Source organism: Rhyacophila brunnea, unplaced genomic scaffold, assembly GCF_057557595.1.
Source record: "Rhyacophila brunnea isolate RB1 unplaced genomic scaffold, BYU_Rbru_1.0 scaffold_15, whole genome shotgun sequence".
Lineage (NCBI taxonomy): Eukaryota > Metazoa > Arthropoda > Insecta > Trichoptera > Rhyacophilidae > Rhyacophila > Rhyacophila brunnea.
This window is the reverse complement of record NW_028232806.1, coordinates 28,313,569-28,332,260: the sequence shown is the minus strand read 5'-3', so window position 1 is coordinate 28,332,260 and position 18,692 is coordinate 28,313,569. Positions and strand designations below refer to the sequence as shown.

The window sequence follows — 18,692 nt, the reverse complement described above, 5'->3', positions numbered from 1 at the left end:
ATATGTAAAAGTACCAGAATGAATTCAATTATCTTAATCTTATTTTTTCACGAGACGGAACGCTAGCCCTCAAAAATGTCAGTCGGTCAGCGAAGGAGTCGATATCGAATAGTCTGGGCGTAATCAGGCTCGCGTGTCAGGCTGCAGAGCTGGAAAAACGCGAGCTTGAGAGCGCTCTCATCAAATCTAAGGCGCGTGCTGAGGCGACCAGAGATCTGCTCAATCGAGAAAAGCACCACACAACGCAGCTCTCAACTGATCGCCGACCTGTCACAAGAATCTTTAGCGAAGCATCTGCGCACATGGAGAGTGAACTGTCACCGCAAATCCTTACCCCTAAAAATTCGCGTAGTGCTAGCAACATTTCGCTGCGGCCAGCAGAGCCGCATTCAGCCAGTTCCGCAAGACCCGAAACTGTCATTCCCAATAGACCCATACCGGCAAAGCGTTCCTTTGCGGAAGTTTCCGGGGCTACACGATCTTCTGGGAAGCCTGAGATTACACCTGTCTTGGAGTTTCCGGCTTCGACTACAGCTACATCGGGGAAAGTTCGTTCACGTCATGCTGTGATTTTAACAAGCAAAGACAATAAGACGAGCGAGGAGGTTGAAAAATGTATCAGAGAAACGGTGGACGTCTCCGGTCTAGGGATCGCTGTCGTGTCATTGGCGAGGGCGACTCACAACAAGTGCATCGTCAAAGTCATGAGCGAGGACGACTCCCGGAGACTGTTGGACGCTGTCAGTGACTCGGAGGTTCTCACCGCATCGGTCAGCTCACTGAAAAGGCCAAGGGTTGTCCTAAAGGGTATTGAGGAAAATTTTGATGGGGAACCATTGATAACTGCACTACGTTATCAAAATGCCTTCATCAGAACGTCACCGTTGTGTTCAAAACAAAAGGTCGCATCCAGGGCAAATCCAATTACATTCTGGAGGTGGAGTCCTCCTTGTATCATAAGATGGTGGAAGTTGGTGGCCTGAACGTTGGTTTCCAGCGGGTTCGAGTGCAGCCATGCTCTAGTGTTGTCCATTGCACGAAATGCCTGGGGTATGGACATACTGGTCATACTTGCAAGGAAGCCTTTGCGTGTCGGGGATGTGGGGGGGGCCACAAAATTGCGGAGTGTCCCAAAAAGGGAAAGTTGACATGCGTCAACTGCGTCCGGAAAAATAGGCGGCTCCATCTGACGGCTCCGACGGGTCACAGCCCTCTATCGCGCGCATGCATATTGCACCGCCTACAAAAAGCCAAGTCTACTTCCGCAACTGACTTCGGAAACCAATAATGGCTATACACCTAAAAGTTGCACAAGCGAATCTTGCACGGTGCGAGGTTGCCACAGTCTCTTTCATCAGGTATATGGAATCTAATAACGTGGACCTGGCTTTAATCCAGGAACCGTAACCGGAACACTTACTACAGAGGGAGTAAAGCACTCATCCGCAAAAGACTCTGCAAAAGCCCTAATGGAAAAATTCTTTCCATACGATGATCCAACAACAGATACACCGATTCAACACTACATCAGACACACATCAGACAACCATATTCCGGGCGGAGAGGATGATATCCAATTCACACTTACTGAGATCCTATCCGCCTTACAGAATATGACTCCAAAAAAGGCACCTGGACACGACAACCTCACATTAGATATCTGCCAAAATTTCGCAAAAAACTTCCCTGAAGAAATTCTACTACTATACAATAAATGTCTGACACTCGTTCACTTTCTGAAATCCTGGAAAATAGCGATCATTAAGGCCGTTCCTAAGCCTGGGAAAGATGCTATGGACACAAAATCGTACAGGCCTATCGGCCTCCTTCCCGTTTTCGGAAAAGTGCTAGAAAAACTAGCAATTCAGAGAGTGCACTGGCATCTTACAAAAAACAACAAATTGAGCACTAAACAGTTTGGCTTTACCCCTCAAACATCAACAGAACACGCACTAAACAAAGCCGTACACATAATCTCAACGCATCTCGAATTGAAAGAATCACTCATAGCAATTTCCCTAGACATTCAAGGTGCATTTGATAACGCATGGTGGCCACACATAAAAAACGCCCTTGCAATCAAGTCAACACCGCCTAACTTGTACAAACTGTTTTGCAGTTATCTACAAGATAGGGAAGTAAAACTAAAGTATGCAGACGAAGAAATAAAACAAGACCAAACCCAAGGTTGCATCCAAGGCTCAACTTGTGGCCCAACACTATGGAATATCGCCTTAGACAGTCTATTAACAATACTCTTACCCCACAATACATACATACAAGCCTTTGCTGACGATGTGTTAATATTGATAGCAGCAAAAGACACCGACGAACTGGAATTAAAAACCAATAGCGTGCTTCAAAAAGTAAACTCATGGGGTGAAGACGTAAAACTAACCTTCTCAGATATTAAGACAAATATAATGTTTATCAACAAAAGGAAAATACGAACACCAGAAATCCAGTGGAAAGGAAAACCGAAAGAGTTGGTCGATTCCTTTAAAATTCTTGGCATAATACTAGACAGGCACATCAATTGGGCGAAACACGTCGACTACATATGTAGGAAAGCAGCTCAAATGGGAAAATTCTTTTTAAAAACAGCAAGAGCCACTTGGGGGGCGTCTCCTGAAGTTTTAAAAATTATATATCATGGAGCTGTGGAGCCAACCTTAACTTACGCGGCATCGGTCTGGAATAAAGCAACTCACAGAAAGTCGATCCAAAAAAGACTGAATTCCGCGCAAAGACCTTTCGCAATATCAATTTGCAAGGGATATCGCACAATATCGCTAACGTCAGCACAAGCCCTGGCAGGAATAGCGCCAATAGATATAAAAATACAAGAACTTACAGGAATATACCAAGTTAAAACAAGCCACATACTTCCCCGACACTTACCTACAGACAGAACATACGAAAACAAAATACACTACACACAACTTCCACATCCTGGTAACAGACATCTAGAAAATATAGAACACATAGGAACAGTTGACGAAGACACTAAAACAAAATACCACATCACAGGATTGGAGATCTACACAGATGGCAGTCTAATCGATAACAAAGTAGGGGCAGCTTTTGTAGCCTACGAAAATGGAACATTAATAACACCCCGAAAATTTAAGCTCGAAAGCTACTGCACTGTTTTCCAAGCAGAAATATTTGCTATCAGAGAATCTCTCGAGTGGACACTCAAAAGATTAAAGTTCCACAGACACGACTATGTAAACATATTCTCAGATAGCCAATCCAGTCTGGTAGCTCTCCAAAACCCATCATCGACACACCCACTTGTAAGAGACATTTTAACACTGTCAACACAGCTTCGAATGATAGGAACAAACCCCAGATTCTTCTGGATAAGAAGTCACACAGGGATAGCCGAAAACGAGGAAGCTGATAAATACGCTAAACAAGCCACAACAGACAAAAGACCTTTAACCTATACACACTTCCCTCTGAGTTACGCAAAACAAAAACTAAACGAAGATACCATAGAGCTATGGAACCACAGATACACAACATCCGCCACAGGATCAATAACGCAGAAATTTATTCCAAACATAAACTGTGCCATCACTCTTGCCAGGAACTTAAAAATATCACACGAACTCACACAGATACTAACAGGCCACGGATCGGTGCGAGCTTATCTAAAAAGATTTAAATTGAGGGATGACGACTGTTGTCCATGTGACGGCAACACATCTCAAACTGTGTGGCATGTCATCAACGACTGCCCTATACTAGAAAGGGAGCGATGGACTCTCAGGACTCGATGTAGACAACATAATCACGAAATTGACCTCCAAAAGCCTCACGAAGCACTAAGCAATAGAACAACACAAGAACACTACACAAAATATTTAATCCTGGCCATAAAGAAAATTAAAGATATAAATGGAGGCACCTAATTAGCCCCACATCAATGCAACTAACCCACCCAACCACCTTGTACGAAAAAGCAAGGGTATGGTCATTATAAAAAAATAAAAAAAAAATCCAGGAACCGTACACTGGCAACACGGGTCAAATCCGTTCGTCGCTTTTTTCAGGTATCATTTTTCAGAAGCCGAGCAGTCTGTATCCAGTGAAGGCAGCTATTCTTGTGCGTCGATGTCATCTCTAACCCACTGCATTTTACTTTCCGAGTTTAGCTCATATAGTTGCGCTGTTGTAGAACTCGACTACTTAGGAGAAACGCTACTGGTCGGATCACTGTACTGCGCGCCGTCGGTCCACATCGATGAATCGCTGACCGGCATGAGCAGGCTAATGAACACTTCAAAGGGTCACAGGCTGTTACTCGGAGGCGACGTAAACGCAAAAAGCATCTGGTGGGGCAGTCGACGTACTGATAGCAGAGGCACAGCCGTGTCAGATTTTTTAGCACAGCACGACCTAAACGTATTAAACGAGGGTTCTGTCCCAACGTTTGAAACGATCAGAGGAACTCGTAAGCTGGAAAGCTATATTGATATTACTGCGTGTTCCAACGCTCTGCTCACCAGAGTTGAAAATTGGAGAGTATATCGTGATGCAGCGTTGGGATCCGACCACAATGCGATTGTTTTTTCATTACAGGCCGCAGATAGCTACGCTGCAAACAAAACTTCAAATGTCAATCAACAGCGACCAGGTTTGTTTAAGACGTCCAAGGCTAACTGGATAGATTTTGGGCTTGCACTTATTTCCCAGATTCAGGATCGCGGTATCACTGTAGATAGTTTGGATAGCGTCACAGACGCACATGAGCTCGAAAACATTGTCAAAGAATGGTCATTGGCGAACGAGTCAGCATGCGAGAGCACGATGGTGCGCTCTTCGGGCGAAGGATTTCAAAGAAAAAGTAATCCATGGTGGAGTCCGAAACTGGATACACTGAAGACGGCTTTTAGAGTAGCAAGGACAAAATTTCGAAATTCAGGCGTGGTTCGACGGCCGTTCACTCGACAGATTTTTGAAGCCGCAAAGAATAAGTATGAAACTGCGATTGCGGAAGCGAAATTAGAAAGCTGGAAGAGCCATTGCTCGGCTCAGGGAAAAGAGAATGTTTGGTCTAGTCTTCAGAGATTGCTCAAAAGTAAGGCGTTCAAACCGCCTGAAACTCTGACAATCAACGGTCGCATGACCTCTTCGGCTCTCGAATCTGCAGAGGCTCTTCTTGCGTATTTTTTTCCAGACGACAGTATTGCAAACGAAACGGAGCAACAGACATTGATCCGAAATGCGGCCTCGATTCCTTCAGAGGAAGATGACGACGAGAACTTCACTCTCGAGGAGATCGAAAGAACAATGAGGCTGTTCAATCCAGCTAAAGCTCCGGGACACGACAGTTTCACGGCGGATATCTGTCTCAATTCATTCTTAACTGTTCCTAGCATAGTTGTCGCTCTTTATAATGCTTGTTTGCGAATTGGTCATTTTCCAAAAATCTGGAAGGTAGCTAGAGTGGTGGTCATTCCCAAACCGGGAAAGGACGACTACGCTAACGTCTCGTCATATCGGCCCATCGGATTGCTGCCCGTATTCGGTAAAGTACTCGAAAAATTATTTATTAATCGAGTTTCCTGGAAACTTCAGACTAAACATCTGGTCAGCGAATACCAGTACGGTTTCACCCCTCAAAAGAGTACTGAAGACGCGCTTCATGCAGCAATTGATAGAACCAGGGGGGCTAACCGCGATGGTCAGCTCGTAGTGGCGGTATCTCTTGATATCAAAGGCGCGTTTGACAACGCATGGTGGCCATATCTTCTTCAACAGTTGAAATCTAAAAATTGTCCCGCTAACATTTTCAGGCTCATCAAAAACTATCTATCCGACCGAGAAGTCTTCGTCGAATATGCTGGAGCATCTGCTACCAAAGAGACATCAAAGGGATGCATACAAGGTTCGTCTTGCGGCTCTGTACTGTGGAACATAGTTCTCGACGATCTTCTCTCTATGCCGTTTCCTGAAGGTGTACACGCACAGGCCTTTGCTGATGATGTTTTGCTGATTATGGAATCCAAAGAACTTGGTTCTCTAGAAACCATGACTAACAGCGTGCTGGAGAGCGTCGAGGCCTGGGGAAGGAAGGTCAAACTGTCTTTCTCCGCGGAGAAAACGAAGGCCTTATTCTTTACTAGGAGGCGCGTCTCTCCGCCTTCGCTGGTGATGAATGGGCAACCTCTATCTTTTTCTAGGGATTTTAAACTTTTAGGGGTTGTAATCGATGACAAACTAAATTGGTCAAAGCATGCGGACAGCATCTGCAAAAGAGCAGCGGTGACTTCGCTCAAACTAGCAAGAATGGCCAAACCCACATGGGGTTTATCTTCTGAAGCTCTTCGAATTCTCTACACTTGTGCTATTGAGCCTATGATCACGTATGCGGCCAGCATATGGCATGAAGCTGCCAAACGGAAAAACATAGCAAAAAAACTCAATACGGTTCAGCAAGCACTAGCGATACATATATGCAGAGCTTACCGAACGGCTTCGCTCAATTCAACGCAAGCTCTAGCAGGACTTATGCCTCTAGATTTACGTTTAAAATAAATCGCTCTCATTTACAGAGCTAAGAAGGGCGAGGAGGGCCTCGCAAGTTTTCTGCCTGACGACAGGCTTTTCGAAAAACCGGTGGACTATAGAAGGCTGCCACACCCGGCTAGACTATTTTCTGAAGTGGTTTCTTATCCTGCAACGTTGGAAAGCAACGAATGCAATAACATGCCGATTTTCACGGATGGGAGCAAAATTGATGGCGGTACTGGTGCAGGGTTTGTGGCATACATTAATGGCGGTGAGATAGCGGCTCGTAAGTACCGCCTTGCCAGCTATTGTACGGTAATGCAGGCCGAACTCTATGCCATCCAATGCGCTCTGGAGTGGGCAGGCTCAGATCCAATCCAGCGAAAGCTCACCGAAAACCATAGTATTTGTATTTATTCGGACTCCAAAAGCTCAATCCAAGCAATTGGAGATCCCTTGTCTACTAATCCGATTGTCTTTTCTATTCACATCGAGTCCGCTCAACTGAGACGGCGCCACCCGGAGGTGCACTTTAAGTGGATAAGGGGACACACCGGGATAGAAGGAAATGAAAGAGCTGACAAATTGGCTCGGCATGGTGCCTCTGAACCCAAGACCGCGATAGCTTATGACAAATTTCCTCTGAGCTACGCGAAAATTACAATTTCAGATATGGTGAAAAACGAATGGAACTCACGATACATAAACTCATCGACAGGGGAGTTGACCCGAAAGTTTTTACCTTCGATTTCAGCAGCACGAGACGTCAGGGTGCATAAGGGGCTGTGTTTTGAGATGACTCAGATTCTTACAGGTCACGGAGTCATGCGAGCATACCTGCACCGGTTTAAAATAACATCTGATGGAAAGTGTCCATGCGACGACGGAAGCGACCAGGACGTCTTACATTTACTCCTAGATTGTCAAATCTTTAGCAAGGAGCGGCACAACCTGAACTTTTTATTACAGATGGCATTTCTTTTACCACGGGAAAAAACTCGACTACAAATCGCAGTCCTCAGTTCCCAATGAATACGACAAAATATTCATCAGAATCACCTCCGCCTTGCGCTACTAAGAATTTTCCAGGGTTTTTGCAAGGCGGTTTCATAGGCCCTGGCCGAATTCAAATTAGCAATACCCGATGCGGGCTCGAGCTCTGTATCGGTGTACATTTACTTAATAATTTTATGTTTCACCTATTACCATGTAAGCGAGCAAATATTATCGATAGGATACGCCGTGTTAACCTAACTCCACGAAGGCAAGTGAAAGGAAATTATGATAATAAGAATATAAGTCTAAAATCACTTCCGTGGTAGCAGCGCCGCATTATTCCGTTTATATATTACAGCACGCGGAAGGTTACGGCAGATTCACATTACTAAGTAGTAATTAAAGAATTGTTAACAATGTTAACATGAACGAGGCGCATATAATGGCAGCAAATTGACATGGTAGAAAGGAATAGGTTACATAACGTTTTTGCAGCGTTAAAACTGCAAATTATACTGCAGTGAAAATAGCATACCGCAGGCATAATTATTTGTGTCGTACCTTGGTCATATCCGACATTTCTGTCGATATTTATAACAGATAGCCAATAATAGATGTCACACAACTATTTCAATCGGTCGTAACTAGTGCTCAAAAAATTCGATATATTACTCTATGCCCCCACATCCTTAAGCGGGCCCCCCTTTCTATTGCTGAGATTAAAGGCAAGGGTGTGCCTAGTAGTGTTTTCCAAAGGGATGTTCGAGGTAAAATTAAGGGTGTTTTTAATACTATAATAATGGATATAAATTTATAATTATGGAGTTGTCGAGAATCGATACACAACAATCAAAAAGTGCATCGAACAACCACATATGTTATCTTTGTAAAATAGGCGATTTCTTTTACTATTTAGAGTAATTTTTTGATGTGTGTTATCTCACTTATCTGGTCGACCAGCCTCGCCGCGGTCACGTAGTAAGAAGTGATCCGACCATCCCGGAGAGAATAGTGATCTCCGTTGGCGTCAAAGGGAGGAGACTGCGAGAGCGACACCATCAAAAAAGTGACTGAATCAACAATAACGGAAGCAACAAGATCAGTGCAGAATCGCTCCAGATGTAAGAGGATTCTTGGCAAAGCTTGTGATTTCACTGATCACCATCCTCAGTAATGAGGCAAATGATATGAACAGATACATTCATTAGATTTATATTTTCTTATAAACTAGTTATAAATCTGAATACACGCCATTAACATAAAATGGCAAGTCTGTGGTGATACGAAAACTTCACCTAACTCATTGTTTTTTTTTCTAATTATATGTTACCTGTAGCAGTGGCAAAGGGTGGAGGTAGGCTGTTAAGATCCGACATAAATAGTGCATCCTAAACTTTTTCAGTCAAACGTATTTGTTTTCATTGAACAAAGACTACAACGTGCAGATAGTGTTTGTTGATGTTTAAAATTCAATCAAACCTTGCCTTATCCAAACTATAATAGACAATAGTCAAAAAATATTCATTTATCTATAAAATATCTAAAATAATGGCATTAAACAATACATCATTTTAGATATTTTATAGATAGGATAATATTTTTATCGATTATGGTTTGGTGTGCAGGGCTAAACGAATTTTAAAAAACTAACTACTTAACACCATCTGTAATAATTATGTATTCTTAATTTAACGAAAACAAATAAGTTATGACTAAAACACTGTGCACTATTTTGTCGGATCGACCATATCATACCTAAACTATTGTGGTTTAGTTTAAGCAGGGTTCAATTGAATTTTAAAAACTAACCAGCACCATCGCCACCATCTACAAATTGTATTCTTAGTTCAATGAAAACAAATAAGTATGACTGACAAAGTTTAGTGTGCACTATATATATCGAATCTTTACAGCCTACCTCTACCCCTCAGCCAGAGACGTCTTTAGACAAAATGCCGCCCCTAGGCAGCGCCAAAATACCGTCCCATTTTTTTATACAGTTATTTTTATCATCCTTTCATGACTCCAATATTTAAGAAATGTGTTATATGGGCACATTACTAACAAAATATATACCACTAAATCTAATTTAAATGCCATCTCTACTTCAACAGACAATATTGCGAATCCACGGTTTCGGATGCATTTAAATATACACCTGACGTCTTTCGACACTGGCGAGTCACTGGCAAAAATATTTGGATAAATTAATTATGTAACTATGTACCTACCTATAATTCAAATATGATTCGCAAACCTGCACGTGTCATTTCTGGTCATCAACGATGTGACGTCCAAGGAAAATGGAAGTAAACTAGACATCGCAAACCAGCCAGAAAAAACTACAGTCCTATCAAACCTTTTATGTTACTAACTTTAGGTACCTCTTTATATATCGTCGTCATACAAGAGAAAGTGACCAAGTGCATTTTTTACGAAATTGGTTTTTTTGACTATTTGACATCTTACTAACATAATGGTTGTCTGGAAAAAATTACCAACTGAATTTCACCCTGGAAACATACTATCTCGAATTTATCAAAATGACTATCTGCATTGAAACACATTTTGTTGCCAAGCAAAATTGACTATTGGACACATGGTCACTTCTCTTTGTAATCTTTTACAATAAAAAATGACCAAGTGACAGTTGGGCAGTTTTCCTTGTAGTGGTTATTCTCAACGCCGCGAAGTTAGTCATATATTTCTTACGAAACGTTTGACTTTTCAATTTTTTCTCATTGTAAAGTGATAAAATTCGTTCATAAAATGAGTTGTAGAAGTAAATTAATGGTGGAAATGTGTCAAAACCAAGACAGAGGTGAGTTGGAATCTATTTTTTTTATCCATTGTATAAACATAAACATCTTCAGAGCAGCTCAATGCCAACAAAATAAAAATGAAAATAGTGAGCCGTATGCAGTGAATGAGTTAAGAACCAAATGCCGCCTATTCGATGCTTGCATTCTGATGGTGCTGCTTTACGGTAGCGAATCATGACACCTTACGAAGGCTCAGAGCAACCTTATACTGAACTTCGAAAAAAGATATTTGTGACGGATACTGGGTGTTCGGTGGGTATGACTTTATGAGCAACGAGCAGATTAAAGAACGCACCAAGCAGCCTCTCTTCAGAGAGTGAAGAGGCGACGTTGGACCAGAATTTTAACCTGGCTTGCCTGTTCTTCAAGCAAACCGGATTCCAGCGTCCTGGGAGGCCGCTAAATACTATATATAAAGTTTATACGGCAAAGCTACGGGATGCTAGTTTGACCTGGAACAATGCAGGAAGACTGGCGAACGACAGAGATTCTTGGAGGCGCCTGGTGTCCATATGCTCTAACTAAAGGGCTGATATGGCCGAAGAAGATCTTAAATTACTTGCTGCCAAAATTATGAAAAATCGGTATGATCATGACAGACCAGGACACATTCTCTATAAGTATTCATATAACGACGACTTTCAAACCCTGTCAGTGTTTGGGCGAAGTCAGCCACCACGTTTTCCCCATTAAAATACTTAGTCAAAGAAGAACTCACTATAACCAGGTTAAAAAAGAGGGATTTAGTAAAGCTGTGTGATACTGGAGCAATTCCTCGTGATCACAGATCACTTGCTGGACATAACATGCCAGACAGGGCACCAGAATCAAACTTGGATTCTGAATCTGAAGCAGAGTAATTTTTTACATTTTATCATTTTTATGTATATTTTTATGACTGTTGTACTTTTTCATGTAAAGCAACTGGGTATAGTTTTCATCGAAAATTAAAAAAAATGTGTTCTATTTTCGCCATTTTATTCAGAATGCACTAGAAATAAAGTCAATTTGAAAGAAAAATACCTATACTTCATTTTTGTTTCACCTTTATTCCAAGAATGAAAAGTGACCATCTGCAATTTTTCCATTAATTCATGGGTGGTAAAACTGACCAACTTCGTTTTGTATTTTTAAAAGCTAGAACAAAAATGATTTTTTATGATATTATAATTTCATTTTGAAAGTAAATATCATATCTACACCCACAAAAACAATCAGAAATGTGAATGCAATATAAGGATTTTTTAGATAGATTACAAATGTTAAAATGGCTCTCCTGAACAATTTACTATTTTACACTTGGTCACTTTCTCTTGTATGACGACGATATATATCTAATGAATCTTCTTGATTTGCCGCCCTTCGAGTAACTGCCGCCCCCAAGCGACGCTCAATCTGCCTACCCCCACGGAAAGTCACTGCCCTCAGCACTTCAATTATAAATTATCTACCCTTAACTCTAAAAGCCTGGTATTGTCGGTAATAAGCATTACTTTATAACAATATGGCACGGAAACCTGGAAATATTTCAACAGTTGCGGCCTGTTGACAAGTTCTTACATAGATAATAAATGCTAATTAAATACCTCTACCTGTTCACCTACAAAATAAATAATTATATTTTCATGTTAAACAGCATACTTAAGTGGGCATATTTAAAATGCAAGTAAAAAGTACAAAATGTAAACAATGAGTGGCCATTTATCTCGTGGCACGATTTGTTTTGCTTCAAAGATTCTTATCAAAAGTGTGGAGAGAGATATAGAAAGTTATCAAAGCAAAGCGTCGCTTGGGACATTTTGAAATTCTCAGTTTTTGTGAAGCCGATTTATTCTATGAGATAATAAATTATATATATTCCATACAGTTATTAAGAATTTTATTGATAGCCACTGTCAACAACATTCTTTTCCGCCGCCGTTTACGGAGGCGTAACACCCTCAGGGTCCATGGCTCGACACCGTACAAAAATGTAAATTCTACGTAAAACATTTCACCGTGACACACGACAGAGCGTTCTTATCAAAAAGAGATGACCGTATACAGTCTCCAATTTTATTAGATTCAATATGAACATTAATTCAATTTTCATAACTGATTTTGGCAAAATTCATGAATTCAAGAATGAAAACCTAACCTAACAAATAATCCAGTATATCGGCTATTTTCAAAATTTGTTTGCTGCTGGCTTCCTGTAATGTGTATACTAGCAATTGAAATTCCCGGTTCTTGCTCCTTGATCTGTGCCCCTTTTTATCTGTGCTTCACATCCGTTTTTTCCACTATTGGTCGATCCCAGATATTATACTATCTCCTCCACTCTTTCTAGGTTTTAGGAAATAATTGCTGCCGGTGGAAAATTGGCCGATCGATATTTATTTTGGTTTACGCATGACATTTTGACAATACTTCGATTTAACGTAACTTGATATTCTGTGCAGCTTGACCTTAAGCTACCCGCACACGATCAGTATTACTGTCAGTGCCAATCACAAATATTGATCGTGTAATGGGCAAAATGATGTACATACTGATGAGATCAACCGACGAATATTCGAATATTTTGATATGATACTAGTAATACCTAATCTTCAAAATTGTATTGTGAACATGCCATGATGAACTTTCCATCACTCTGGTTATGAACGCTGATCTCTTCATTCGGGAAACATACAAATAATGGGAAGAGGGTTTCCTTCAGGGTGAGGCTGTAACAAGGTTTAGGTAATTCGAGCAGGATAAACTTAAACACGTGTTAGGGAATATGTTATTTTCAATAGTTACGCCTTAACCATAATATTCATTTAAATTTGTCAAGTAAACGAAATGCCTATTGTTTCTTGCGTTTTATGACCTGACTGTCATATAGTATTAAATTTTATCTGGATTCAAAGCAGTGGTCCATGACGACTGGCTTTCACATTTACATTGAATTAATCTGTTCTGTGCCTAGACTATATTTTGCAAATCATACAATTATACACTTCAATCGATCCTAGATCAGAAGAGCCTCCCATTGCAGGAGGTACCCGAAAAATTCTGTTGGGGCTACATAATATACATATTTCTATCCATGGTGTGTAACATTGTAATATCCATCTCCATCTCAGGTGAGCGGATGGCTTCATCAAGCATCGTAATAAGGCTTTGCCAAGCCAAGTAGGAGAAGTATCTCTGAAATCGACAATATTATGATCCATCTAGAGCAGGCGTGTCCAACCAGTGTCCCAAATAAGTGAACACCGAAAAATATAAACATGGCAGGCATGACAAACAGGCATATTTAAGGTTTTGGTGGGAAATGATTTTAGGGGAGTAAAGATGAAAAAAATAACTCTCAAGAGAATTCGTTTTCACTAAATGTGGCTGAATGAACTCAAAAGTTTGGTATGATATTAAGCGAAAATGCTAAATTACATAATATTATTACTCTTTAAAATCAAATCTCAATCTTAATTAATAGAAGAGCTTAGCTGCGCCTCGTTTATCCACCGGAAAGAAAAAGGGAAAAAATGGGGAGACCTTTATCCACAGGTGTGAAAATGTAGATAGCGGATTGTAAAACGCCAATGAGTTATGTATTTTTTAAAACTATGTACCTATTACAATTTTAAAATACTTTTATACTTATTATTTTCATTAGATTTACATACTTGCCTACTTAATATATTATTTTGTATGTAGGTAGGTATTATCGTCATCCATAGTGTATTATAATGATATTGTACTGCTGCAGACAAAAGGTTGGGAGCCGCTTTTCAAAAGGATCACTCTACACTAAAAGTTCATAAAAATAATGATACCTAGATATTGCAAATGAATGTAAACAAACTTGCATTGATTATTTTATTACATACTTACTACAGAAATTATTTTACGACCTGTTGTTGCATTACGAATAAGTGGTTTTGATTTAATTTTCTATTATTATTTTATCTGTCATTGATCATAATAATAAAATTATTAATATTTCGAAAATATCAATAAAAAACTGGTATTTTGAGAGTTTGGACAGAACGAAAAATTGCTCAATAAGATGATATTTACGACTGGCGGTCAAGCGCCAAACCTCTCGCAAAAAATAACACACAAAAACAGAATATTTTCACAAAAAACAATGTTTAATTTATGCAAACTCAATGCCAAACGAGCGGATAATTTATATTCAAATACAAGGAAAGTATTTATAGTTTAATATGTTAATATTGTTGTTAATTATATAAGAATTTCTTACAAGAAACCTTACCTTTCACCCTAATTTGATCCAAATGTTTATAAGATGAATCCAATTAGAAAAAAACACACAACACAATCTGTCACTTCAAATAATTAATACTATCAAAGTTTTTGTTATAAAACAGTGTCCAAATCACGGATATCACTACAAAAGTGTATGAAATTAGAAGTTAGGTTAGGTATTTTTGCAGCTAAAGCTGGATTACAAAAAGTCTAAATCCCAGTCAATTTAGTTTATTTAAAAATGACGATTATTTCGCACCAAAGCGTTCGGAATTGAAATATCTTTGTGGTATTCTATGAATGTTTGTTCGGATTATTACTAAATATTATTAGTTATTATGTTGCTGCTTCGAACACAGCATCGCAAGGAGTCGAGATGAACTAACTTCAGACCGGTTGTTCGCAAGAACCGCGGCAAGGTAAAATCCAAACAACGGCCAGCAAGTAACTGTGGGCGGCCGTGGTGGAATGGCATTCGAGGTGGACTTTCTTACGTTTATTTGTGAGTCAGGTATACCTGTAAAGGTGTAGTGTTGCGCAAATAGTGCAATAAGACGCGATGAACATTAATTTCACGTTTCATTTTAATTTTAATTTTTTTAACATGGAAAATCGGAATTATGGTGCATTTAATTCCTTTTCGGACACAGGATGAAAGAATACCACAAAAATGAATGTTTTGAAAAAAAACGGTTTGTATACTTATGTACGCGCGTTGGAAGTTATACTTCTTTGGCGTAACAAAACATAAAACAAAACTAGATTCTTCGACTAGCTCTTAATTATCTTGTTAAATTACACACTCAAGAAAAAGAGCCGCTTATTGGAGCGCCGTTGGTTTAATTCTATACGCTTTAACCTATATTACTAAATTATTTAATTATTTCTCGTTGTTTTTATGTTTAAAGTAAAAACTGTCACTCTAACGTTTAATCGTTTGTTTACGTAAGGAATTGCAAATGGCCGACAATAATAAATTCGTTGCCTAGGCAACGGAACAATTCTACTATCAAACTTGCGTTTGTATACAGCTGACTGATTCGCAGCTAACTTCATACTGTCGCGCACTTAACGGTGCACGCGCACAGCTCTCAATTTCACTCTCTACCAAACGCCCCAAAAGAAGTATAACTTCATAAAAATTAAGACGTTCTGTTGTTATAATTAGTACTGCTTCACTACCTACAACATCCTAATATAAATTATATTTAACTCTATTTCTAAGGCTTGCTTTAATTTTCCATGGGTATCTCGTCACATCAAAACCAAAAAAATAAAATTGTTGTCAATGCAACTCACATAAAACCATGACGATATCTTCCCGTTCCTTTATTCCAGTTATTATTCAGAATAATACCGTACCACTTGTTTCATTGTCTCTTTAACCGGGTATAAATGAGAAATGGGTATTATCCACTTGCTCAACGTATTATGTATATGCACAGAACCCTAACACACATTAAAAAACAACACGATGTGGCATTTAAATCGGCGATCCATGATTTCATCACTCTTCTATTGCCGGCGTTTTCTTTTTAGTTAGTTTGTATAATTTGAGACATTTGGTGTTGAGTCTTCGAGTGTTGGAAAGGCGATTATGTTACTGAAAAGAAGGTGAGGCCTTCAAAGATCCTGATCAGGTGGGGACCTCAGTGGAAGCGAACAAGAGGGCTTAGCTAAAATGATGCCAAGAATCAGGTGATAGGACTGTATAGTAAAATATTGGATATTGGTGGGCTATCCTGGGAATCGGAGAGGACGGAGAAGAAATTATTGAAAGTTAGTGAAAGTTACTTGTGGATGAGGCCGAATCCGGTCATAGTATGTAGCACCAAACACCAAACAAATTGGTAAGTACTTGCATTTGAATTATGCGTATTATTCGTACCCTTGGCCGTCTTGACCTCTCAAACAAATCTTACGTACCTACTTACCTGAGCCTGAAGATTGGTATCAAGAGAAAATACTCATAAAACATTAAAACACTAAATGAACATGATAAATAATGTGTTACTCCACCTTACCATTAGCTATTTAGTCCAGTGGCGAAGGGTGACTTTTGGAAAGAGGTAGGCTGTGGAGATATGATAAAAAGAGCACACTTGTCAGGTATACTTACGAGAATAGTACGATATTTACTACTAATGAATAGGCACACACTAATAAATGATAACGACACACTAATTCAATGAAACTTCAAAAACTCATTGACGACATAAAAATGAGCGATGTGTTTAAATTACGTATTTTTCAAAACATGTATACCCATCAAAAATCATTAGATAAAATTTATTTTTATTTTTAAAAACAATCTATACTTACTTATTTATTAATATTCGATTAAACGCCGTTGAAATAATTTTTTTTAATTATCTAATTATTAATGATTTTGGACAAAGTGCGCAGTCGTGACAACAATATTATGCGCGAATGTTTTAGGCTCTGCGAAAGGAGCTTGCCTCATTTCGTACAAATCAGCAGACTTGCTTAGGTTACGAGACGTAAAGTCCATACAAAAAAAAATCAGAATTATTCCAAACATAATCGGAAATTTTTTTACGTCGAGAAGTCGCGGCATTTATTATTTAATTTACGGCGCGGCGCGCTGTGGTTCTTTTAATACCTTTGCAGTTGTTTTGTAAACTGTGTAATACTGTAATACATTCCTACATATGCGATCTCGTTGGCAAAATAAATTATTTTTATATAACATAAAATAATGAAGTGATTAAGTATATAAATATGTCAATATGCAATTAAAAAATATTTTTCTTAAGAAGGTAGGCTTTAAATAATCGCCTAGTATGGAGTCTTCGCCACTGCTATTTACTCATTAATTGAACTTCAAATATTACTAAAATAACACCATAATAAATGGATACTGTCACAGTACGTAGTGAAAATACACGCATCTATGACGATGTCTGGTTTTGGCAACCACACGATTCGTGGGTTCCCTACGGGGCTTCAAGTAGGTACATATCAGTAAGTAAAATAATTGATAAGAGTTTATTTGCACCAAAATAACTATACGGAAGTATTCAAGAAGAAAACAAAATGAAAAATAATATATATTTTTGATTATGCACATGACAACATCTTATAACATTCGTGAGCTATGTAGTCAATATTTTTCTCATGTGGTCTAAGACGGCTAATAATATATGAGCGTTTTATATATTTGCATTTTAATTTATTATATTCAGTGTTTTCGACAATTCAATATTGATAATCGAACCAGATTTAATATCTGATTAAATTGGTATTAAAATAATATTTTCATCACTCTTTATTGATATTATGTTGTATATTTTAGAAATATATAGAGTTATTAGTATATATTTAGCATTCATGTTATATAGTTTGGCCGATAAAAGCAAAAAGAGACAGGTATGTAACCCCTCGAATTAAAAGTAGGCGAGCATTCTCAGTGGATAAATTCCAAATTCAAAAATAATTAAATGATATTGTACAAAAAAAATATTCAATGGTCATATATGTACTGTATTTGATATGGAAATTAAAATCAAATCCGAAATTATACACTTTATTTCTTAATTATAACAAATTCTTTCTTGGCTTCTCTAAAATCTAATAATAAATTCCCCAATATTCATTAAATATGAGGATCATAGAGTTTGAACTATATTATATAAGTAGCTTTACATGTCATTCACGTGAGATTTGAAGTTATTTAGCAAACGCATGAACCATTGTTAAGTTGGTAAACTCTACAAATATTAACATCGCTCAGTTGCCATTCCGATTGTATTCCTCACGCAATGGCTGCCATGTTTTATGTTCATTGTGGTTCCTTATTCGAGTGCAGTTATTTACACGAATTTTACACGTTTTTTTTAACAAAACACCAACACCGAAAAATGTGGTATTATTGACCGTGTCCGGAAATTTGTACGTAGGTATGCAGTTCGCCGTATCACACTTCACCGTGAAATGTTGTATCTGAACAGTGAAGTCCCGTGGGGGTAGGCAGATTGAGCATCGCTTGGGGGCGGCAGTTAATCGAAGGGCGGCAAATCGAGGAGAATCATTTGGTATATATAGAAATAGCTACCTTAACTGAGTACTTAATAACGAAAATATCTTTCCCTT

The 18,692-nt window shown here is 38.8% G+C and overlaps 1 protein-coding gene across 1 annotated transcript in view; it reads right to left on the bottom strand.

Moving 5' to 3' along the window:
* nahoda (DOMON-like domain-containing protein nahoda) overlaps window positions 1-15,049 on the bottom strand; it is a 314,096-nt gene extending 299,047 nt beyond the window's left edge. Inside the window, exon 1 of the mRNA XM_085942871.1 lies at window positions 14,587-15,049. The gene's annotated coding sequence lies outside the window, so the exon portion shown is untranslated. The remainder of the gene's footprint in view (window positions 1-14,586) is intronic.
* Window positions 15,050-18,692: the final 3,643 nt, after the last annotated feature.